The sequence below is a fragment of the Leucopleurus acutus genome, assembly GCF_964270905.1.
Source record: "Leucopleurus acutus genome assembly, chromosome: 10".
In the NCBI taxonomy this organism is placed as follows: Eukaryota; Metazoa; Chordata; class Mammalia; order Artiodactyla; family Delphinidae; genus Leucopleurus; species Leucopleurus acutus.
Genome location: NC_139153.1, coordinates 7,147,870 through 7,172,745, shown reverse-complemented (window position 1 = coordinate 7,172,745; position 24,876 = coordinate 7,147,870). Strand labels below are relative to the sequence as shown.

The 24,876-nt window shown below is 47.1% G+C and overlaps 1 protein-coding gene across 1 annotated transcript in view; it reads right to left on the bottom strand.

Moving 5' to 3' along the window:
* ATP2B2 (ATPase plasma membrane Ca2+ transporting 2) overlaps window positions 1-24,876 on the bottom strand; it is a 370,638-nt gene that overhangs the window by 180,661 nt on the left and 165,101 nt on the right. The window contains exon 4 of the mRNA XM_082848244.1: window positions 9,684-9,778. The gene's annotated coding sequence lies outside the window, so the exon portion shown is untranslated. The remainder of the gene's footprint in view (window positions 1-9,683; window positions 9,779-24,876) is intronic.

The following is a 24,876-nucleotide window of genomic DNA, read 5'->3' as shown; positions in this document are numbered from 1 at the left end:
ACAACAATGACAACAACAATAATAGTAACAATAGTGATGATGGTGGTGGTGATAGTGGCTCCCGATTTAAGTATGAAGCACAGGATAAACTTTTATGTGTGAGGCATGATTTCATCCTCGCAAGTATCCCATGGAGTAGATCCTATAATTATCTCCACTTCACATATGAAAAAATGGGGGTCAGAGGGTCAAGAACTTGTCTGAGGCTTCCAGCTGAAAAGTTTGCAGACACAGGGTTCCAACCCCGGTCTGTCTGATTTGAAGTCTGAGGTTATAACCTAGATCATCTCCTTTGCAGCTGCACCTGCACCTGCTAATCAGGCCGATAACCTAAGGAGTCTCCTAATTTTCCTTCCAGCGCTGATCAGGCGCCCTCTGAAGGTGGGTCCCTTGTTCAGGGAGTAGCAGGGGGCAGTGGAGATGCTCAGAGCCATGCGGCTGCATCTACCATCTTATCTGATCTTCGTAACAGCCTTAAGAAATAGGTCCCACTATCACCACTCCCATTTTATAGGGTGGGAAACTGAGGCACAGAGAGCAGAGGTAAATGTGCAAAGTTACACAGGGTCTGGATTTGAACCTGGGCTATCTCACTCTCTCGCTCACGTTAGCAGCCCTCCGCAGGAAGGGTGCCCAGAGAGCTGAGCGAGGGCCAGAGACTGACCCCGTGGGGCTCCTCATAAACTTCCAAAGGGCGTGCCTGCCTTCCAGCCTCCCTCCCGGCCCAGCACTCACAGGCTTGCGGCCCCTCCCCTTGCACTAAGTTGCTTCCATCTCAGTGCCCGCCCTGCGCTGGAGTCCCAGGCCCCCGAGGGGCCCAGCCAGACCAGGGCTGCGGGCTGTGCCGGTGAACCACTCACCCATACCTGGGCTAGAGATGGTGGCGAATCCCCCGGTGTCCCCGCTGCATCCCAGGCCACGGACACAAACCCCCACTCTGACCTCTTGGCTTCAGCACCGACAGCAACCACAGAAGTCTGCAGCCTGGGGCTATACCCTGTGAGGTGGCCACGGCGCCTGGTCCAGCTGCCAGCAGGGCTGCCTCCCTCTCTGGTCTTGGGACCAGCGAGGGGGAGGCCAGGGTGGGGAGGGGCGGGGGAGCATGGCCGGCCTCCACAGCGCCTATGCTCGGCAAAACAGTGCCACTGCCAAAAGCAGTGTGGGTGGTGAGCACTTCTCTGTGGCCCTGGCTTCCTCCTGGGCTACCGTTCACTTGAGGCTTCTGATCCTATCAGCGGTGCCCTGGCTCCAATCCTGTTACCTGGAAGTCCTTTTGTTCTGAGGACTCCCTGTACAAGTCACTGGTATAGAGTGGCCCTGGGAACGTCGGGAAAGGGCAGCCACCACATGTGCATCTGGCCAGACCCGAGCATAGAGGCTTCCAATGAAGCAGCCACGTGTGTGTGAGCACTGGGGAGAGGCCAGGCCAGGGGCAGTGGGGAGGGCCTGGACCAAACAGCCTGGATCTCGCCTCCTCCAGGAAGCCTCTCTAGACTACAGGGAAAAAAGGTGACACAGTCCCCCACTCATCCTGTCTCGTGGCCCCATGACACTCCTCGCTTGTTCCCTTAGAGCGTGCCCGATTCCCTTCTGTCCACTGACAGAGAACAGGAAGAAAACACACCTGTTTCCTGTCGAACAGAGAGCCAGACTTTCTCCAGCATCTCTGGAGAAGAGCAGTTCCACACGAGGGACTTCCCAGCTCCTGTAATCTTCCCCTTTGCGCGCTGATGTTTGTTTTATTTTAAACCTTTCAGGTGTAAGGAACCCGCCCTTGACTATGTTTTTCACTTTTACATGAATTGATATTTTGCTGATCACAACAGCTCCTATCTGACAACCAGTAGAACATCTATGTCGCAAACATATTATTTAGTCACCCTCGCGATTTCCTTCGCTTCTCAGCCTTTTGCTTTTTAAAAGGCAGTTTAAGTCACACAGGTACTAGATGAACACTCTCCTGTTGAACAAAGTTGGTTCAGGGACCACAGTGCTGGCAGCTTGCCTGGGGTGGCTCCTGGGTGGTGACGTGTTTCCCTCTGCTGCCCCTTCCCTAAGTAGCCCCAGACTGCTGCACGTGTCTGGCCTGCGCATCTTATTTTCCTGACTGTTTTGTCTCTTGGCTCTGCCAGCAGAAAAACTCCCTCCCCTGCCACCTCATAACTTGTACCCATGGCCTCCTTGCGCTTCCTCTCCTCAACAAGTACTCAGCACCCACTGTGGGTCAGGGACTAGGGAGACAGGGGTAGGAAGACTTGGACTCTGCTCAAGGAGGGCGAGAGGCTCATGAAGACTCTGACGTTGATCCGTGTGTTCAGAGAGGTTAGATCATTTCCTCTGGGTCACACAGCCAGGAGGGAATAGGGCATGAAGGTCAGACTTATTTGAGTTAAGGTCCAAGCAAGCTCTTTCCACTGCCCCACTCCTTCTAGGGAGTTAGGATCTAGTGAGAGAGATGTAACTGAACAGCCAAGTAAAACACAATAGGGTACATTCTACAACAGACGTATCTGAAGAGCTGCAGGGACAGAGGGTGCGTGGTTAATTTTCATGGGGATGGAAGTCCTGCTGGGGATGTTTCAGGGGAGGTGAAACCCGAGCAGGGTCTTCAATTAAGCTAAAGAAATCAGATAACTCATGTGGTTAAAATTGTGTGTAAACTAAAAGTCATAATGCCCTGAGTAAGGAGCACTGGGTTTATACATGCATAAAACGCCTGAGCACAAGGTGTGTGAACTGGGTGCCGTCTCTGCTCTGGGTCACGCAAGAGGTAGTGAGGTCCCTGTCCCTGGAGGTAACCAGCAAGAAATTAAAAAGTTACCAGTCATTGGGTGGGGTTGTTGAGGAGTTCTTTGGTTCCTTCTAACAATAAGATGCTACAAGTTTTTATTGTTCTTCCCTACTGAAGGGAAGGCAGGTCCCTTCTTATTTCTCCCGCTGACCCTGGGGAGGGGGCACCCTCGACCCCAGGCAGGCCAAGGCTGAGAGTGAGGCCTGAGGGAGCTCAGGAATGCCTGGGACCCCAGTGGCCTTTGACCCCATTGGACTCTGACGCAGCAAATCGTTTTGAGCAATTACCTACCAGGCCCTTGCATATTGGTTACCTCAGTAGCCCCCATGCCAGCCCCTGAGGCAGGGGGTGCTGCGCCCAGTCTACAGACAGGCAAATTGAGGCACAGAGAGGAAAGGGCCCCACACTGAGTGACTGACACTGTCTGGTCTTTCCAAGCCTGAGCACAGTGCTTCTGCTACTGCAGCTGCCAGCACCCAGCGTAGACAGACCAAGTGAAAGGAAAGACCCGGAGGGCAGGACCCCTCCCAGACCGGGCCCAGGGGGTTCTGCTCTTGGCACCTGACATTGGGCATCTGGCCTGTCTGCATGATGCCAGGAGCCCCGCAAAGGGGGGCAAGGCCTGTCATGCAATCAGCTGGTGGGGTTGGGGGCGTGGGGGGGGAGAGGCTGGGGTGGGCACGTGGCCTACAGAAGCGCCTTTGGTCCTCATGACAACACTGTGACCTGTTTCTAGATCAGTCAGCTAAGGCCCAGAGAGGGGAGGTCACTTGCTCAAGGTCACCCAGCAGGGCCAGGTATGAACCCAATGTCCATGCTCTCTCTACCACGCCACGTGCCCACGCTACTTCCTACATATTTCCTTGTTTCATTCTCACCTTGGTGCAGTGCGGTGAGCAGAATTCCCCCAGAGACAGTGAAAAGGCACCAACAGTACCATCTCAAGGCTCAGGGTCAGACCTCATTCCACAACAAGAGTTGCAGAGAAAGGCTGACTTGAATGCAGCCCATCCCTAGCCTTCCTGCCCACAAGCCCACCACGAGTGCACTAGTGGCTTCTGTTATGCATCTTCTACTGCGGCTCCACTCTGAGAATAGAAATGTCCCTGGGACATTTACCTCCCTCCCCCAGAAGGGGTAAAACATTCTGCCCCCTGGACTTCAACCTGGGTGAGCGGATCCCATAATACATTCAGCTGCACAAGTACTTGTCGGGTGCCGAGCACAGGACATGGCATGTGCGAGGCGCTGGGCGGTGTCCCCATGAAGATGCTTTTGCCTCCAGCATGCCGGAGGTGGCCTGGGTACCTGGAGATGGGTAGGGAGCATCTGATTGGCATTCTCAGAGCCTTTGAGATGGCCAAGAAAAGAATGGGGTATGAGAATTTAGGGCACCTGGTGAGGCACAAACTCAGACCTCCGGATGGCTGCATGAGGTCAGAGTCTCCAGGAACCTCGCCACGGTCACCCTGAGCCAGCAGGCCTGTGAGCAGTGGGCAGCAGTTGCCCCAGCTCACTCAGCGAGCTCCCGGCAGAGCAGGCCTATGGGCTGGGAGGTTTCTTCTGCCCGGCCAGACGCTGGACTCCCTGGAAGACACCCCAAGAGCCACATGGAGCTTGCCAGAGCCCGTCTGGTCCAACAGGCTTGCTGGCAGGGAAGGAAACTGAAGCCCAGGGAGAGAAGAGGGAGCATGCCGACTGGATGCCCAGCACTGCACGAGCCCTTTAAAGATGGCCCTCGCTCGTGAGGTAGGAACCATCTCCACTTTGTACGTGGGAAGCTGAGACTGGAAAAGTGCAAGATTCATCTGGGATCAGAGAGCTCAGACTGGCAGCGTTGGGACTCGGCCCAGCACCCAGGCCTGCTTGCGCCGAGTCCAGGGCACTCCTACCCGGTCACGGCGCGTTTGGAAACGGATTCCTGGCTCTCAGTGCAAGTGAAGTGGGCACCTCCAATATTCAAGGTGGGGGAGCTTATTTTAAGAATGGAGATCAGGCAAGAAGGTGGGGTCTACTACTGACCCCTCACTCTCCAGGGACCCGGGCTGGGGGTGCCGTGGGGATGATGGGCTCGGGGTTCCCCTGCACTTCCTGTGTACACAGAGGCCCAGGAGTGGGTCTCATCCCAGAATGACAGTTGAGTGACTGATTAGTTATCTGACCACGGAAAGGGCAGGTGAGGGTTCTCTTGTGGTCCTGGGAGCACCCATGTCCACCTACAAGGAGACAAAGGCTTCCTTCCCGGGAAGGAAGCCTCTTCCCCTCACCTCTCGAAGATCATTGCTGGGAAGGACCCTGGTGCACTCCTATCTGTCCTGTGGCCTTCCCCTGTGACCGCATCAACAGCTGGGACCGTGGCTTCCCATGTTCCTGGAGTCCAGTTCACAGTCAGGGCTGACCAAGGGCTTGGGTTCAAACCCACTTGCTCTTCATATAAGATAATGGCTGAGAGAGCCAGACTGGGGTTTGTTAAGGCCAAGTGTTCATGAGGGATCTACTGGAAGCTAAGGAGTCAGTGATTCTGAGGACACCGTTCTTTTAGAAAATGATGTAAAATATTCTTTGAGCCTATTTCAGAAATGTCGTGAATGAACCTGGAGCCCATTCAGAGTCAGCTTCAAACAATTAGGAGGGTGTTGTGTGTCCCCCAAAAGGGATGTTGAAGTCCTAACTCCCAGTACCTGTGAATATGACCTCATTTGGAAATAGGGTCTTTTCAGAGGTAAGCAAGTTAAGAGAGGGTTATTAGGTGAACTCTGCCCCTACAGGACTGGTGTCCTTATAAAGGGGATATTTGGACACAGAGATAGACAAGCAGAGAGGGAAGATGACGTGCAGGTGGGGATGGGGCAATGCATCCACAAGCCACGGATCACCAAGGATCACGAACCTTCCAACCACTAGAAGCTGCAGGGGAGGCCGGGACCAGAGTCTCCCTCATGGCCCTCAAAAGGAATCGACCCCGTGATGCCAGACTTCCAGTCTCCAGGTCTGTGAGACGCTAAACGTCTGCTAATTTAAGCCACCCAGCTTGTGGTGCTTTGTCACAAGAGCCCCAGCAAACTAACACAGGTGGCAAAGTGTTCCCAGTGTTTGTACGGTTCAGAGAAACTGATGTGCTTCCAGTGGGAAGGGGTCCGGGGTCCTCACACCTGAGGCAACCGTTCCCACTGGGGCCGCCGGGGGCAGAGACCCACTGAGCAGCAGGTGACACTCCATGCCCTGAGATGTCCTCTCCCACTTAATCCTTCCAACAGTCTCAAGAGGGAGGGCTTCTGACTCCCATTTTAAAGACATAAAACTGCAGTGGCAGAAATTTAAAAGCCTTGCCAAGGATTGCACGGTCAGGACCTGAAACTGGCAGGAGAGCCGTGGAGCTTGGTCGTCTGCCACGCCCACCTCCCCAATACAGAACCTGTTTTGAGGAGTTTCCGGGGCTTGGGGTGCGTTGCCCCAGCCTCTCTGCTCCATCCCTGGTATTGCAGACTCTTGGGCAGACTGGCCAGGGCATGGGCCCATGTTTTTCTCTGTTCTCTCATTGAGGAGAACAGGATGCAAGGAAAGGATGAGATGTTTACGAATCCGCGAATACTTTAAAAGCCCTTATGTGTGTAAGTTTCCACCTTTCACACAGCACTTTCGCATGCATTGTTCCCCGGCCCCAGCACTGCCCCTCAGATGGGAATTACCGTCCACCTCTGAAGGATGGCTGACTTACTTGTAAACTGGCCTTAGTTACGACGGCCTAATATGTTGCTCTGATGTGGAAACTCTGCCCGTTGGATTTATTTATAGGGAACGATGCCTGTAGTTTTTACTTAAAAGAGGTTCCACTGGGACTGTTTTGGGGGTTGTTCCTGAACAGACTTGGAGTAAACATTTCCCACGGACGGTCTCTGGCTTGATGAACCCCTCTCGGTTCACTTCGCTCTGTACGCGCCTGTCGGCAAAGAGAGTGGTGGGATTTCTCCATTCTGCTGTCAAGGACTTTCTCTGCTCAGGCCGCACTGGCTCATCTTGGCAGCTATAGGAGGGCCAGGCTCTGGGAGGCCCTCTGCTCTGGCCACTGAGGAGCCAGCAGGCTCTGTGGGGGACAGCTCAGCCCTTCGTGGTCTCCCACAGGCTCCCGGAGGGCCTGCCCCACCCGCAGGCCTGGGGCCTGGCCCCAGACTTGGAAATGCAGATGGCGCCAAGTCAGATCGTAGGTGGTCCACTTCCCCCAACTTACACTGCATTTTGCTAAAAGCCTGGACTCTGGAGCCAGAACTCCGGGTTTCAAATCCTGGCTAGGGTAAGCTCCATGCTTCAGTTTCTCCTTCTGTAAAATGGGGATAATGGTCGTGCCTGCCTCATGGGCTGTTGTGAAGGCTAAATGATTAGTGTTTTTTTAAAGCACTTAGAGTAGGGCCGGGCACACAGCCAGCACCATAGTTAAGTGACTGCTCTCATTATTGCTAGTGCTGTTATTGTTATCAGTTCATTCAGCCAGCATGGACTGAGGGCCATACGTGCGGAGTCAGATGGACGAGGTTCAAATCCCACCTTTGCTACTAACTCGCTGAGCAACCCTGGGCATTTCACTTCACCGCTCTGCGCCTTGGTCCCCTCCCTCTTCTGTGAAATGGAGATAATGAACGTACATATATCACAGGCTGCTGGTGAGGATGAGGGGCTCGGCCCAATGTCTGGCTCACAGCCAGTAAGTGCTTAGTAAATCCTAGGTACTATTATTATCATCAATATCAGAGTTACTGTGATTCCTGCCGCCTCAGGCCAGGCCCTCCACAGCTGCCCTGGGAGAAACACCTTGGACAGATCCTTTAGCATTTGGGGCCCCGCCAGCCCCTCCTGTGCCTTCCCTGGAGCCTCCCTGCCCACCCCCAGCACTCCAGCCCTAGAACCTCGACCCAGCTCTTCCCTGCATGCCTGCCACCCCCCAGTCCTCTCCCAGCTGCAGAAAGATGTCTTCCTAACATTCATCAGATTGCTAGAGCCCTCCAACAGCTTTGCCGCTGCACACAGACTGCAATTCCAATTCCTCATGGGGGCCCTCTCGGTCTGGCCCCAACAATTCTGGCAGAGGGGTATCCCTCTGCCTGCGTAGCCTACATGGGGCCCTCACTCACCCCTCCCCAGACCACTGCCTTTCTCGCTCTTCCTCAACCCCACCAGGGCCACTTGCTCCTTGCCCCCGTCCCCATCCGCCTGGAATGCTCTCCCCACCACCCTGACCTCTGCATGGCTGGCTGCTTCTCCCATCGGGACCTCTGGTCAGAAGTCCCCTCCTCAGGGACTGCCCGCCGGTCCCCACCCTGCAGCCCTGTTTTGTTTTCTTCACAGTGCCTACCACACCCAGAAGCCATCTTCTGTATTTATCTGGTCTCCTGTATGAGGACCAAGTCTCATGTATTTCATACTCGAAGGCACCCCAAGGGTGAATCAGAGTGTAACAGAGACTGCACACAGAGGATGCTCAGTAAACACTCATAAACAGATAAACAGGTGGCCAAGCCCCGGCTCCAGGCATCCTTTAGGGAAGAGCTAATGCATCTTTGTTGTTATATAATAAAAGAGGTGGAACCCCAATGGTGAAAATTCCACTACGTTTTTGCCAACCATAAACCTGGGAAGCCTTTCAACCCATCTTGGGAGGAGGAGGGGGGTGTCACCTCTTTACCCCGTAATGGCTCATAGATGGCTCTCCTCAACCTCCTTCCCCACCCACACCTGTCAAAAGCTGCTGGGTTTAGACGCCCGTGTTTCTGTTCCGAATTACCGATTGTTTAATATTCAAGAGACGGCATTAAATAAATATGTGCACAATTATGTAATGTGTTTGGAGACAACCTGGTTAGTCCCAAAGTGCTTGGGCAAGAAACAAAACTTCGGCATGGTAAGAGATCTGGGTGATCTCTGAGGGCTGAGGAGAGAGGCATGCAGCTGGTCTGCCTGTCTGCTTCCTCCCTTATTTGGGTCTGGAGTCACTCATCTTCCTTGATGCCGGCAGGGTAGGGTAATAGAAAGTGAGCTCAGAATCTCTGAGTTGCACCCTGGCTCTCCCAGCTCCTGGCTGAAAGTTACTTCTCTCTGGGTCTCAGTGTTCTCACCTGTGAAAGGGCTGACGACATCTTCTGGGAAGGTCAGATGAGATCCTGACTCTGAGCTCTAGCTCAAAGGCTGTTCTTTCGGAAGGTAAGTTGCTTCTGATGCTCAAAGATGAGCAGTGTGACCTCTGTTCCCTGACAGGGGTGCGTCTGGGGGAGCAGGCATGGACTTTGAGGTTCTTAGGTATATAACGCAGGGCGGATCGAGCAAGGCAATAACAGAGGCCCAAAGAAAGGGCTTTGGGAGAACAGAGGAAGATGTGGTTAATCCCAGCTAGGAGCCAGAGAAATCTCACAGAGCTGCAATATGGGCTGGCTCTGGAAGGCTAAGCGGCATTTTGACCCCAGAGAGGGCTGCCCCATTTAACTAACGTGCACTAGGCAACTAGCATTTATTGAGCACCTACTATGTTCCAGCTACTCTTCTAATCATTTTACATGGATTATCTTTGCTTGACCTTGACAAGAGGGAGATGCTGCTGCCGCCCCATTTTACTGACGAGGGACCTGAGACTCAGTTCACTGTGTGCAGTGATGCTGCCTTCCTTCTACGCTTCCTAGCCGTTCTCCCTATTCAAACGCAGAGACACGTGGGGGGATTTCCCCACACCTGCACAATGGTGCATAAATAATTCAAGTGTCCCCGCTAGAATGGCAGAAGGAAGGCGGCTGCTGTCAAACACTGTTTTCCTGCTTATCAGACCCTCCATCAGCATTCCCTGCAAGGGTGCTCTCTTTCCAGATCTTCCCCATCTCCAGCTCCAGCAAAACCCCAGTCTCCAACTCACCCCTCCACGTCTTCTGGTTAAATGAAAGGCGTCAGGGTTTGGAAAATAGGGCCCATGTCTTGCCAGCTCTGGGGACTGGGTGACGAAGTTCAGCTCTGGAAAAGGGGAGATGGCATTGGTTAGGGGTGGGTGACCCAATGGGGACTCAAGTCAGCAAGGAGTAGGAAGGGAACAGTGGTGTGGAGCGTCCCCTGTGTGCTGGCACTGGGCTAGTGCCAGGGTCAGGTGGGGTGGAGATGGAAGAGAAGCAGGGGAATGCTGCCCCTGCCTTCTCCATCAAGACCTGCCTGGGGGGCTTCCCTGGTGGCGCAGTGGTTGAGAGTCCGCCTGCTGATGCAGGGGACACGGGTTCGTGCCCTGGTCCGGGAAGATCCCACATGCCGCGGGGCGGCTGGGCCCGTGAGCCATGGCCGCTGAGCCTGCGCGTCCGGAGCCTGTGCTCCGCAACGGGAGAGGCCACAACACTGAGACGCCCGCGTACCGCAAAAAAAAAAAAAAAGAAAGAAAAAAGACCTGCCTGGGTGGGCTTCACCCCTCCCAGGCCCCATCTCAGGGGAGCTAGTCTACTGCCAGCAGGGTGTCAAGGTGGGGTCTCCCTGTCCTCTGTCTGCTGTCTGGTGTGGCCCGCAAGGGCAGAGGGAGTGAGGCAGGGTGGTCATGGGCATGTGCTCTGGAGAGACAGAGGCTCTGGGGCTCGTGGCTGGACCTTTCCAAGCCTCTGTTTCCCCATCTGCAGGATAGGATAATAATATCTATTTTTACATGCACTTGTGTGTACGTGCGTGTGTGTGCGTGCAGTTTTATCATGTGTGTAGTGTTATGTAGCCACAATCACAATCAAGATACAGAACTTTTTGTCACCATAAGCTTCCTTGGGCTGTCCCATTATAGTCAGCACCTCCCCCCACCGCGCCGCATGTATCCCTAACTCCTGGCTATCATGAATCTGTTCTCCAATAATGTTGCTTTTTAAATGATATCTATAAATGGAATCATGCTATGTGTGACCTTCTGGGACGGGCTTTTTTCACTCAGCACAATTCAGTGGAGATTCATCAGGTTGTTGTGTGTATAGACAGTTCAATCCTTTTTATGGGTGAGTACCACTCCCTGATGTGGGTGGACCGTAGGTAGCTTAATCATCTATTAAAGGACATCTGGCTTATCTCCAATTTTTGGCAATTATTAGTAAAGCTACTATAACCTTCTGTACAGGGTTTTTGTGTGAACATAAGTTTACATTTATTTGGGATAAATGCACAATAGGACATTTGTTGGGTCACATGGTAGTTGTATATTTAGTTTTTTTTTTTTTAAACAAACTTCCCAATGGTTTTATAGTACCAGTTTACATCCTGCCTACGATGTATGAGTGAACCAGTTTTTCTGCATCCTCACCAGCATTTGGTGGTGTCATTTTTTATTTTAGCCGTTCCGACAGGTGTGTAATTATATCTCACTGTGGTTTTAATTTGCCTATCTTTAATGACTAATGATGTTGAACATCTTTTCATGTGCTTATTTGCCATCTGTATATTCTCTTCATAGAAATTTCTCTTCATGATTTTTGTCCATTTTCTAATTAGATTGTTTGATTTCTTTTTGTGGTTGAGTTTGGAGAGTTTTTTATACATATCAGATACCAGTACTTTGTCAGATTTTGTGGTTTGCAAATATTTTCTCCCAGTTTGTAGCTTGTCTTCATCTTTTTAACAGGGTTTTTTTGTTTGTTTGTTTTTGTGGATCATGAGCTTTTAACTTTGGTGAAATCCAACTTATCATTTTTTTTCTTTTATGGATCATGCTTTGGGGTCAAGCTTAAGAACTCTTTGCCTAGCCCTAGATCCCGGAGATTTTCCCCTTACATTTTTCCCCTAAAAGTTTTATAATTTTACATTTTATAGTTAAGACCATGACCCATTTTGAGTTAATTTTTGTATAAGGCATAAGACTTAGATAGGTTTTTGTTTGTTTGTTTGTTTTTCTTTATGGATGTCCTATTGCTTCAGCACTAGTTATTGAAAAGGTTATCATCTTGCCTCCACTGAACTGCTTTTGCACCTTGGTCAAAAGTCATTTGGGCTTATTTGTGTGGGTCTACTTCTGGGTCCTTTATTCCATCCCATTGCTCTATGTGTCACCTCTCTGTTGATACCACCAAGTCTTGATTTCTATATAATAAATCTTAAAATCAGGTAGACTGACTCTTCTTACTTATTCTTTTTCAAGACCATTTCAGCTACTCTAGCTCCTTTGCTGTTCCATATAAATTTTAGAATAACCTTTTCTACATCTACAAAAATGTTGGGGGATCTTGGTAGGAACTGCAGAGAACTGACATCTTTACTATGGTGAGTCTTCCAATCCACAAACATATATGTTGCTTCATTTATTTAGGTATTTTAAAATTTTTTTCATCAGTTTTTTTTTGTAGTTTTCAGCATACAAATCTCATACATGTCCTGTTAAATTTACACCTAAGTATTTCATTTTTTGAGTGACTGTAAATGGCGCTGCATTTTAAATTATTGTGCCCACATGTTCATTGCTAGTATACAGAAATACAATAGATTTTTGTATGTTTATCTTGTACCCTATGACCTTCCTGAAATCACTTGTTACTTCTAGGAGGTTTTTTTTTCTTTAATAGATTCTTTTGGATTTTTCATGTAGATGATGAAGTTAGCTGCAAATACGGACAGTTTATTTCCTCCTTTCCAATCCATACACCTTTTCTTGTCTTGTTGCATTGGCTAGAACTTCCAGCACGATTTGAATATAAGTGGTGAGAGCTAACATCTTGCCTTATTCCAAATTTTAGGAGAAACCATTCAGTCTTTAACCATTAAGATAATATTACCTGTAGTTTTTTGTAGATGTTCTTTATCAAATTGAATGAATTCCCCTCTATTCCTATGTTTCTGAACATTATACCATGAATGGTTGTTGAATTTTATCAAATGTTTTTCCTGCATTGATGGATTTATCATGTGATTTTTCTTTAGACCATTAACATGGTCAATTATACTAACTGATTTTTAAATGTTGAACCAACCTTGCATTCCTGGAATAAACCCTATTTGGTCATGATGCATAATTGCTCTTATACATTGCTGAATTTTATTTGTTAATGTTTCATTAAAGATTTTCACATTATATTGATGAGGGATGTTGGCCTGTAGTTTTTCTTTTTGGTATTGTCTTTGTCTGGTTTTGATATCAGGGTCATTCTAGCTTCATAAGATAAATTGGAAAGTGTTCCTTCCTCTTCCGCTTACTGGAAAACATTGTGTAGAGTTGGTGTTAATTTTTTAAGCATTTGGTAAAATTCTCCAGTGAAACTATCTGGTCTGGGGATTTCTTTTTAGGGTATTTAAAAATTAAAATTCCTCAATAATTATAGTGCTATTCAAATTATCTATTTCATATGGGTGAACTGTAGTAGTTTGCATTTTTTGAGGAACTGGTCCATTTCATTTAGGTTGTCAAATTTATGCGCGTAGAGTTAGTCATAGTATTCCCTTACCATCCAATTGTGTACTTGCAAGGTCTATAGTGATATCACATTTCATTTCTAATTTTGGTAATTTCTCTCTTTCCTTCTCTTTCTTTCTCTCTCCCTGTTAGTCTTGCTAAAGTTTTGTCAATGTTGTTGATATTTTCAAAGACTCAGCTCTTTGTTTCATTGCGTCTTCTCTATTCATTTTCTGTTCTCAATTTTACTGATTTCTGCTCTTTATTATTTCCTTCCTTCTGCTTGATTTGGGTTTATTTCGCTCTTCCTTTTTTATTTTGTCAAGATGGAGCTTAGATTATTGATTTGAGGCTTTTCTCTTTGCTAATTATGCATTTAGTACTATAAATTTCTGTCTCAGCACTGCTTTAGGTATGTCACACACATTCTGATATGTTGTATTTTTATTTCAATTCAGTTCAAGATATTTAAAATTTTTTCATTTAGACTTTATCATTGACCCACGGATTATTTAGATGTGTATTATTTAGCTTCCAAGTGGCTGGAGATTTTTCTGTTATCTTTCTATTATTGATTTCTTGTTCGATTTTACTGTAATTGGAGAACACATTCTCTTTGATTTAAATTCTAATTTTGCTGAAGTTTATTTTATGTCCCAGAATATGGTCTATCGCGGTGTATGTTCTGTGGACACTTGAAAAGAATGTGTTCTATAAATGTTGATTTGATCCTGTTGGTTTACGGTGTTGTTGAGTTCTTCTATATCCTTGCTCTGATATTCTGTCTAATTGCTCTATCGATTTTTGAGAGAGGGGTGTTGAAGTCTCCAACTATAATTGTAGTCAGTTCCATCACTGTTTGCTTCACATATTTTATAGCTCTGTTGTTTGGTGCATATACATTTAGGATTGCTATATCTTCTTGGTGGCTTGACTCTTTTACTGTTGTTTTTTTACTGTTATATACTGTTTTTTTTTTTTTACTGTTTTTTTTTACTGTTTTTTTTTTACTTTTTTTACTGTTATATAATATTCCTTTCTTACTGTTTTTACTGTTTTACTGTTATATAATATTCCTTTCTCTTTTTTTTTTACTTTTTTATACTGTTTTTTACTTTTTTTTACTTTTTTTATACTGTTATATAATATTCCTTTCTTACTCTAGTAATTTTCTTTGCTCTGAAGTCTACATTATCTGATATTAATATAGCTACTCCTATTTTCTTTTGATTAATGTTGGTAGGATATACATTTTGTCTATTCTTTTACTTTCAGCCTGCCTGTATTATTATATTTGAAGTGAGTTTCTTGTAGATAGTGTATAGTCAGGTCATGTTTTTCAAGCCACTCTGTCAATATTAGTCTTTTAATTGGTGTATTTAAACCATTTACATTTAATGTAATTATTGATAAGTTAAACTTTAAGTCTGCAATTTTAATTTTTGTTTGCTACTTGTTCTTTCTACATCACTTAAAACTACATCAGAAAGTGTTATAATTTTTGCTTCAATTGTCAAATATAATTTGGAAAACTCAAGAAGAGAAAGAAAGGGTCAATTGCATTTACCCATATTGTTGCTTACCATATTTTTTTTCCTTCCTGATGTTCCAAGATTCTTTTTTTTTTTTAGTACGCGGGTTTCTCACTGTTGTGGCCTATCCCGTTGTGGAGCACACGCTCCGGACGCGCAGGTTCAGTGGCCATGGCTCACGGGCCCAGCCGCTCTGCGGCATGTGGGATCTTCCCGGACTGGGGCACGAACCCGCGTCCCCTGCATCGGCTGGCGGACTCTCAACCACTGTGCAACCAGGGAAGCCCCAAGATTCATTTTTTATTGTTTATTTTCTGTTTAGAAAACTTCTTTTAGCACTCTTTTAGGGTAGGTCTTCTGGCAATAAATTCTCTCAGTTTTTCTTCATCTGAGACTGTCTTGATTTCCCCTTCATTCTTTTGCTTGTTTGTTTTTTGCGGTACACGGGCCTCTCACTGTTGTGGCCTCTCCCGTTGCAGAGCACAGGCTCCGGACACGCAGGCTCAGCGGCCATGGCTCACGGGCCCAGCTCTCCGTGGCAGGTGGGATCTTCCCAGACCGGGGCACGAACTTGCGTCCCCTGCATCGGCAGGTGGACTCTCAACCACTGCACCACCAGGTAAGCCCCCCCCTTCATTCTTGAGGAATATTTTTGCTGGATATAGGATTCTGAGTTGACTGTTCTTTCCTTTCAGCATTTGAAAAATGTTGTGCCACTTCCTTCTGGCCTCCATGGTTTCCAATGAGAAATTCACTGTCACTGGAATTGTTTCCCCCTTATAGATGAGGTGTCATTTCTCTCCCACTGCTTTCAAGACTTCTGTTTTGTTTTTAGTTTTCAGAAGTTAACCTATTTTTTTACCTTGGTGTGGATTTTGTTGAGTTTATTCTCTTTGGAATTTTGCTCAGCTTTACGAATCTGTAGGTTTATGTTATTTGCCAAATTTGGGAAGTTTTCAGCCACTATTTCTTCAAGTATTTTTTCAGTTTCACTTCCTCTCTTATCTCCTTCCAGGAGTCCAACGACATAAACATGAGATCTTTTGTTACAATCTCACAGGTCCCTGAGGCTGTGTTTACTTATTTATCTTGTGTCTATTTTCTCTTGGTTATTCAGCTTAGGTAACTTCTATTGTCCTATATTCCGGTTCAGTGATTCTTTCCTCTGTCCCCTCTGGCCTTCAGTAAAGCACATCCATTGAATTTTTCTTTTAAATTTCAGTTATCATATATTTCAGTCTAAAATTTCTATTTGGTTCTTCTCTATGCTTCTGTTTCTTTGCTGACACACTCTATTTTTTTCATTTGTTTCAAGTGTGTTCATAGCTGTTTCTTGGAGCATTTTTATGATGGCTGCTTTAAACTCTTTGTCAGATAATTTCAACATCTCTGTCATCTTGGCGTTGGCTTCTATTGATTGCCTTTTTTCATTCAGTTTGAGATCTTCCTAGCTCTTGTTATAAGTGAATTTCTACAGAAACTTGGGCATTTGGGGTATTATGTTATGAGACTGGATCTCATTTAAACCTTCTGTTTCAGCTGGCTTCCTCTGACACTACTCCAGCAGAGAAAGGGGGTTGGTTGGGAAATCCAGCTCCCCATCAGGCTCCCACTGATACCTCCATGGCTGGGAGGTACAGGAGTGCCTTGTTACTGCTCCCAGTGTGGTCTCTCCACTATCATGACAGGGACTGGGGTGAGGTCTTGTCACCACCCAGTGGGGACTGAAAATCCTGGCTCCCTACTTGGCCTTCTCTGACACCACTCCCGTGGGGGACTTGGGATGCTTCATGGCAGTCTGGTGAAGGGGGAAGTCTAATCTCCCCACTGGATCTTTGCTGGTGGGGGTGGAGCCACAATGTTTTCTATGGTGTTTAGTTAGAGTAGAGCAGTTTTTGCCTAAAAGTGTCTGTTCTGCTAGGCTGCCCCTTTCCTGCTTCTTTAGCTAGAGAGACCAGGTTTCTGTTGGGGCATTTTTTTGCCTGCCCATTGGCATTTCCTCATTTCTGGCTTCTTCAGCTCCAACTCTGGGCTATATGAGGCAAAAAGAAAACTCACCAGGAACTCACTGCTATGCTGTTTCTTGGGTCCCCAGGTCCCAAGAAGCAGGTCTGTCTTCTCTCTATCTTTTAGAATTTTCTTATGCTTATTTTGTATAGAATGTCTAGGGTTCTCAGTTGCACCTAGGGACAAGTACCTTTACTCCACCATCCCGGAAGCAGAAGCCCACCTGAAGCCCTCTGAACATGTGCTTTCCAGCTCCCTGGAGTTTTCCAGAATCACCTCTATCTTCTTAACACAGCTAAACAAATCAGATTTTCTAAGATGCCTGTCATTTCCCATGGGCTCCCAGCTTTCTACCTGACCCAGGTGAATGCCTACCTGTCCAGTCAAGGACCTGAAGGACTCCGGGCTTTTAGGAGGCCTTTTCCTTTCAAAGCTGTAGGTGGTAATGGGTGACCTGGAGCAGAGCCCCAAAGATGCCGATTTGTTAAAACTAGAAATCCTGCTGGGCATCTCTTTCAGGGTCTCTAGGTCTAACCTTCTGAGGTCTCTTCAGGGGAATACAGGGATCTGGGCAGTGTCGCTAATCAAAAATGACTTAAGCCAGGGCATGAAAGTTCATAACTTTGCCTCATTCCCCACCACAGCTGGTTCCTCTTGCCTGGGCTGTGCATTACCTTTCACAAAAGGCTCTCAAGTCTGTACCTTATTTCCTTCCCTCCCCAGCTCTGGGAGGCAGGAAGCTCCCACCACCCTTTATGTGTAAAGTGCCTGGCTTCTAGAGGTCAGTGAGCTATCCAAGGCCACTTAGTTCCACACTGGCAGAGCTAGAATCACACCCAGGTCTTGTCACTCTGGCACCAAGGTCATTTTCGAGGCCTCAAATCATCTCCGTATTTTTTATCTAGGTCAAAATGGTTCTCAAAGTGTGGTCCACATGCCCGTGAGGGTTCCCAAGATGCTTACACGGGGGGCTGAGACATCAAAACCATCTTCCTAATAACATTTAGATGTTATTTACCACCTTCACCTGTTGATATTTGCACTGCTGGTGCAAAAACTGCTGGTGCCCTAGCATGAATCAAGGGAGTGGCACCAAACTGTACTAGTCGTCATCCTATTCTTCATCACCACACGCAGGCAGTAAAAAATGCCAGCTTCACTAAGGAATGTCCCGGATGAAGCAGTAAAAATGATTAATTTTATTAACTCTCAACATGGGAACATGGAATGGGAAATATATGCATCAAGCATTCTGCTGTAACCCAAGTATGATGGGTGTTGGAGGAGAGGTTCTCCTATGAGCATTTGAGTTGTGAGCTGAACTTGCCTCTGTTTTCACCAAACCCATTTTTACATAAAAGAACAACTGACAGACACACAATAGTTATTCAGACTTGGGAACCTGGCAGACATTTTCTCAAAAATGAACAGAGCGAGCCTATCATTTCAAGGAAAACAAATGACAGTATTTGTTGCCAATGATAAGATTTGAGCTTCCAAAGTGAAAATTAGAAGTTTGGAAGACTTGTATGTGCCATCATGAACTTGACAGCTTCCCCAATACTTAGAGACGTTTCTGATGAGGTCAGTGCTAAGATAACAAATGTGACATTTTATGATATTGTATCATGAAATACACAAACATTTAAAAGATCTGCATAACTCAATGAGCCAATATTTTCTAAATGACCAGTGCAGGATGTCGCAAAACCATGCATAGGTAAGAAAATTCATCAAAGCGAAAGAAAAAACATGGATTATAATGTACAATATGAAAAGTTCATTGCCATGGCTTCAGATTCTTCATTGCAACTAATTATAAAAATGCTGTCTGCTCTGGGCTGAATTGTGTCCCTCCCAAAGTTCCTATCTTGAAGTCTTAACCTCCCAGTACCTCAGAATGTGACTGTATTTGGAGATAGGGCCTTTTAAAAAGGCAATTAAGTTAAAATGAGGACATTAAATGGGCCCTAATCCAAAATGACTAGTGTCCTTATAAGAAGAGGGAATTTGGACACACAGAGAGATACCAGGGATGTGCACACAAGAGGAAGGACCCTGTGAGGATATAGTGAGAAAACAGCCATCTGCAAGCCAAGGATAGAGGCCAGCAAGCCTTGATCTTGGGCTTCTAACTGCCACAACTATGACAAAATACATTTCTGTTGTTGAAGTCATTCAGTCTGTGGTATTTTGTTATGGCAGCCCTGTAACTGAGCAGGACCCTGTGGGGCCTTCTTGCGGACAGACTCCCCCCACCATGTCCCCCCACCTCTTGTTTATAAAAAAGTTTTAGCTTCTTAGGCCTTCCCCGAGTTCCAAAGAGCAAATTTAATCAGAGAAGTGAGAAAATGCAAAAACAAAGGAAAACAGTCAAGCAAGACAAAATAATAACAGCTTAGCCATAAAACAAAGTCAAGGACCTTTAGTTCTTCTTCAAGGGCTCTAGGTAATCTCTTGAGCCATATCCTTGAGTTGTTCTGTGGATACTAAAATCCCCTCCAGGTAGAAGAAGCTAACTGCATGCTGACCACCAGCATGTAGACCCCAGACCGGTTGAAACCAGAAGGATGATGATGTTAACTCCTGAAAAGCCACCCTATTACCTCACTACCAACCAATCAGAAGAATGTCCACGAGCTGATCAAGTACCCTACAACCCTCACCCCTAATGTTGCCTTTCAAAACCCTTCCCCAAGAGCCATAGAGGAGTTTAGGTCTTTTGAACACGAGCTTCCCATTCTCCTTGTTTGGCCCCATATTGGGTGCCTTGCAATAAGTGCTATACTTGCCTTTACCACAACCTGGTGTCAACAGATTGGCTTTACTGTGCACGGATGAGTGGGCCCAAGTTTGGTTGAATAACAGCCCTAGCAAACTAATACGCTATCACTTGTTGAGTTTGGGTGTAGTATCAAAGAAGGATATCTACAATTATCTGAACGGCTATTAGAATCCTCCTCCCTTTCCCACAACATATCTCTGTGAGGCTGGAATTTCTTCAAACACAGTAAGCCAAACATCACATGGCAACAGATTGAATGCTGAAGCAGATGAGAATCCAGCTGTCTTCAATTAAGTCATTAAAAAGACTTGCAAAAACATAAAACAACACTACTCTTCCAGTTGTTTTTTTTTTGGAAAATATAGTTATTTTTCATAAAGTATGTTACCATAATGGATTTATTATTGTTATTTTTAAAAGAATTAACATACAAGTATTATTACAATCGCAGTTTTGACTTCGAATATGGTAAATACGAAGAGATAATATTCACATAAGCACAACTCTTTGGGGTCCTCAATCATTTTTAAGAATGTAAAGCGTCCTGAGACAGAAAGTTGGAGAATGGCTGATTGAGGTCAGAATTTCCCCAACCCGGGTCAATCAAATATGACTGTCAAGATGATTACTATCTGTCCTTTAATCAATCTCATTTTCTCTTAATAGCTTGCCTTATTAAAACTTAAACACATCTATTTTAAAAGGAAAACCAGTGCCACTCACCACAAATAAAAGATGACCACAACAGAAAAGTTATAACAGGATGTCCTGATGTTTAGTGGATTCTATTGCCTGCCTGAGGCCCTGAGCCCAAAGGTGGCTTGCTCTCTGCCTAGAGTCTAGCCAGTGTTCAGGCAGGGAGGGGGCCATAATTAAAGACACACTAGTTCCAGACAGAGCCTTTAGCCTTGAGGTGACCTGGAAGACTGAAAGAGAACTGCAAACAGATGAGTTTTCTCACCAGGTGATGGGCTGTTATTTCATACCCCCTAGTATCCTCTTAGGTACCATCAGGGGTATACACTCCACAGTTAGGGATCCTTAGATTTAATGGCACTGAGGCTAAAGGGGGAGGGACAGTGATTCCCTTCACAAACAGTGCTTCTGCCTCCTTGAAGGCGGGGAAGGGGAGAGGGTTCTACTCTTGCCCCCAAGCCCAAGACAATGACCTTAGCAGCTGAGCTTGAGGGATGAGAAACGGCGCATTCCAGCTCAGGCAAGCCCACGAGACGTTCTGTGTAGCAGCCCTCCTCCAAAGCCAGATCAGTTCATGGCCTGTGGACACCTCAACTCAAGCTTGTGTGTGCTCCACTCTGGATTCTACCCCCTCCCAAATCTGCTTTAACCTCGCGTGTTCCTTTTCTAGGTGATGGCGCCATGGCCAAGAATGTTCCCAGCAACACTGATGGCAACAGTTGCTCTGGAAACAACCCCCATGTTCACCAGAAGGAGAACAAATCAACGAGAGTGCAATATCTTCATGCCTCGGAATACTATACAGCCATACAAATGCACCAGCTCCAGCTGCAGCAACCACGTGGATGAATCAGAGAAACAGAATGTTGCCGGAAAGAAGCAAGACTCAGGAGGTTACATACTGCGCAATGACATTTTAAAGAACTAAAGCAAAAGCAAAACTAAACAATAGGTGGTGTAAGCATACACACACGAGATAGAAATGTTTTTTTAAAAGAAGCATATGGGAATTCTCTGTACTTTCTATTCAGTTTTGCTGTGAACCTAAAATTGCTCTAAAAAATACAGTCTATAGAAAAAAAAAAAAAGCAAGGAAATGATAAACACAGGATGGTCATTTCCTCTGAAAGAGGCAGGGGGTTGGGATGGGGACACTCACACAGGAATATGCAAGTTATTGGTGACATTCTAAGTCCATGATATACATTGTATTATTAAACTAACATATATGCTACATAATTTCCTTTGTATGTATCAAATATAATAGTAAAAAAGCAAAATAAAGGAAAAAATGTACATCCTCTTACCCAGTCATTTTGCTTAAGAACTTATTCTAACGGAAGGAATTAGAAATGCAAACGATGTTTGAGCCATATCGATGTTGATCACGGTGTTTTTCTTTTTAATCATGGCAATAATCTGGACACAATCTAAATTTCTAATCTAAGAGATTAGTTACGTAAATTACTGAGAAGCCATAGGACAGAATATTATGTATCTATCAATAATCATGTCTTCAAATAATTTTTAATAACCCAGGAAAATATCTTAATAACCTGAGGTGAAAAATGCAGAGTAGATAAGATCTCAATTTCTATGACCTACAACAAGAAATGTATTGTTTATAGCCTAGAAAAAAAAAAAAAGATATAGTAATTTTGAAAGACATAGTGTTCCCCAAATGTCAACACTGTGGGGTAAAGGTTTCGGTTCTCCTATAAAGTGTCTGTATTTCCCTGTTTTCTATAGTAAACATATATGTAGGAAAACATGCTTGCACATGGTACATCAGTCAGGAAGATGGGTTTGCCCATCCCCCATCACTCTCACAGCCCCCTCCCCTCAGATGATTATCCCATTGTCCAGAGGCTGGACCTTAGTCTGAGAAGCCTCCATCAGCCTGACTCGATCAGGGGGCAGAGAAGGGAGGGAAGGAGGCCTCTCACCTCCCCTCCCTCCCACCCTTCAGTCTCCCCACTGAAGACCAAAGACCCTCTCAGTGTGCCCCTTGCCCACCTCGGTCCGACCTCTCCTTCCCTGGGCCCACCCTACCCAGTCCCTCTGTCCAGGGTTACCTATGGGGAACAGAGGAAGGGTCTGGGTCCCCAGGCTTTGCCTGGCTCTGCCCCAGCCACCAGCCAACACCCCTACACGGGGGCACGGCGGGGTCACACCTGCGACAGTTCCGCTCCTGGCCCCAACTTGGGGCCTGCCAGGGATCCTCCCTTCTGACACCACTTTCCCATCACTTCCCCTCTCTAGAGATAGAAACCAGCCCCCAAAGTCCCCTCACCACATGTGCATCTTCTCCCTCGATGAAGCCAGGTGCCTATGAAATTGATAAAGGATGGCCTCTGGGCCTCATTGCTCCACTTTACAGTTGGGGAAGTGGAGGCTCTCAGAGGGAAGACTGTGTACCTGAGGGCGCACGGCTGAAGGTGGCCAAGCCAGGATTCGAACTCAGGTTGCGTGGCTCTCAAAGCCGGCAGATTCTGCTGCCCCATGTGCCAGACCTGTTGCCCCCACCAGCGAGCGCTGTGCACTTGTGCGATGTCCTCTATGAGTCAAAAGTAAACCGAGGCTCAGTTCTGCTCTGCCGTCTGCCACACCTCAACTCCGAGGCAGGGATGTTGACTTGCTGTGTACAGAGGGTGCACTCCCGCACTCGGAACTGAGCAGCTAGCTTCCCTGGCTGGAGGCCGGGGAGGGGAGAGGGGCTTGGGGCAGAGTAGGGGGCAGAGGGGCCGGGGCAGGCACAGTCCTTGACAGGTGGTGGGGGAGAGCGATGGGCTATGAGTCAGCATCCCTGGGCCAAAGCCGACTGCCGCTGAGGCTGGGTGGCCTTGGGCAAGTCCTTTCCCCTCCACTGAGCCCCAGCTGCCCCACTACAAGGGGTTGGAACATTTGATTCTTTACAGGCCTGACAAGGTCATATGCTACGGCTGCAGGTCTGGGGGGGCTGCCTCCACATTCCTGGCCCTTTGGGGTCGACGACAGCCAGTGGGGAGGAGAGAGGATTCTTAGAGAGAGGAACCGGCTGGCCCAAGGTCACACCATTCCTAACAGCAATAACATCAACAGCAGTGGTAATAATGCTTCCCTACTCATAAGATGCACACAGCTTGTTTCTCCCAAAGCACTCCCACGCCCATTATCTCATTCACAGTCCCCATGTTACAGATGATGAAACAGGATTAGAGAGGGAGAGGGAACAGCCTAAAGCCACACAGCTGCCCTGTGGCAGGGAGGACAGATCCTTATTCCCATGCATCTGTTCCATGAAACTTCTGAGTTTTAGTCCCCAAGGAGCTGTAGGCATGAACTTTCCAGATACCTCTCCAGGGAAGCCCCTTGTAAGGCAAAGTCCAAAAGTGGGAAGGACTCTCCACCCAGGAAATTCCTCGATTTAGGCATTTCCTGAACCTGTTTCCTGTGTTACAAAAATAACCACTGGGAATCCCAGGTGGAGGGTTTGCCCAACGCCCTCCACATGCGTTATGCTCACTTCCAAGGCAGGTGGGAGGAGCAATGGGGAGGAGTCCAGTCCCAGCACTTCCCACTTAGCCACGTGCCTTGGGATGAGTCCCTCTCTGCAAAGTGTTGGGGGTGGACAGGGTGGCTCCCAGGGTCCTCACCATTCCGAGCACTGTCCCCGTCATTCCTGGAGGCATGTCTGTCATTTCTCATTCATCTTTTGTCAGCCAGGAGCGGCCATGAATGCTGGATGGCCAGAACCCTGCTGGCTAAGCTCACTGCTTGTACCCTAGTATCTGGTACTCAGTTGGACCATGTTACCACTTGCAGACTGATGGTGGGGTTCTAAGGAGCAAATCCTGAGGACAGCTATTTTGTATCACACAGAGGGTCCTGGGAAAAGGCCCCTCGAGGCCGTCACTCATCGAGCACTTAATATGTGTCAGGGTCTACTCTCCAAACTTTATTTTTATATTTTAACATCTTTATTGGAGTATAATTGCTTCCAAACTTTAAATAATCCTACTTAATCCTCACAGTGACGGCTAAGAGTGCAGAGATGCTACTGTTGCCCCACCCATAATCCCACAGATCTAACCACTGTGGTGTCATTTCCGCCACAGATTCTGCATCTCTTTGCCAGAGGACCTTCTCTGGTGGGCAGAGAATCCACAAATTCTAGAGAAGTAAAGCCACTCCCCCAACCCTGGCAGCCCTTGGCCAATGACTGATGGGAGCTGGGAGTTGGTATATAAATACCCCAGCTCCCTTGCTCCTTGGGTGGGAAAACCATGAGCTGTGGGCTCTATGCTAGCTCTCAGAGTCCCCCCAGAGCAACTGAGCCTCAGTTGCCTATACTGATAATTAACTTGCTTGAAAACACCTCCTGCCCGTTCCTGTCTCACTTTCCTGTTCCCCTACTTGCATTCCTGTGCCTCCCAAATAAATTATTTACACTTGAATCACTGTCTCATGGTCTGCTTCTGGGAGAACCCAGGCTGAGATGAAAGGCACTGATATTATTCCCATGTCGACAGGAAAGAAGCTGACACTCAGAGAGGAGTAACTTTCCCAGAGTGACGTGGAAAGCTCAGATCTGAACCCAGGTCTGAGATGTTCTGTTTTAATCATCACATATTCCAGGAAGAAAGAACTAACAGTGTGACTGAAAGTCTAGTGAGAGAATGGCCATGGAAGAACATTCACTCACTCAATCATTCAAAGA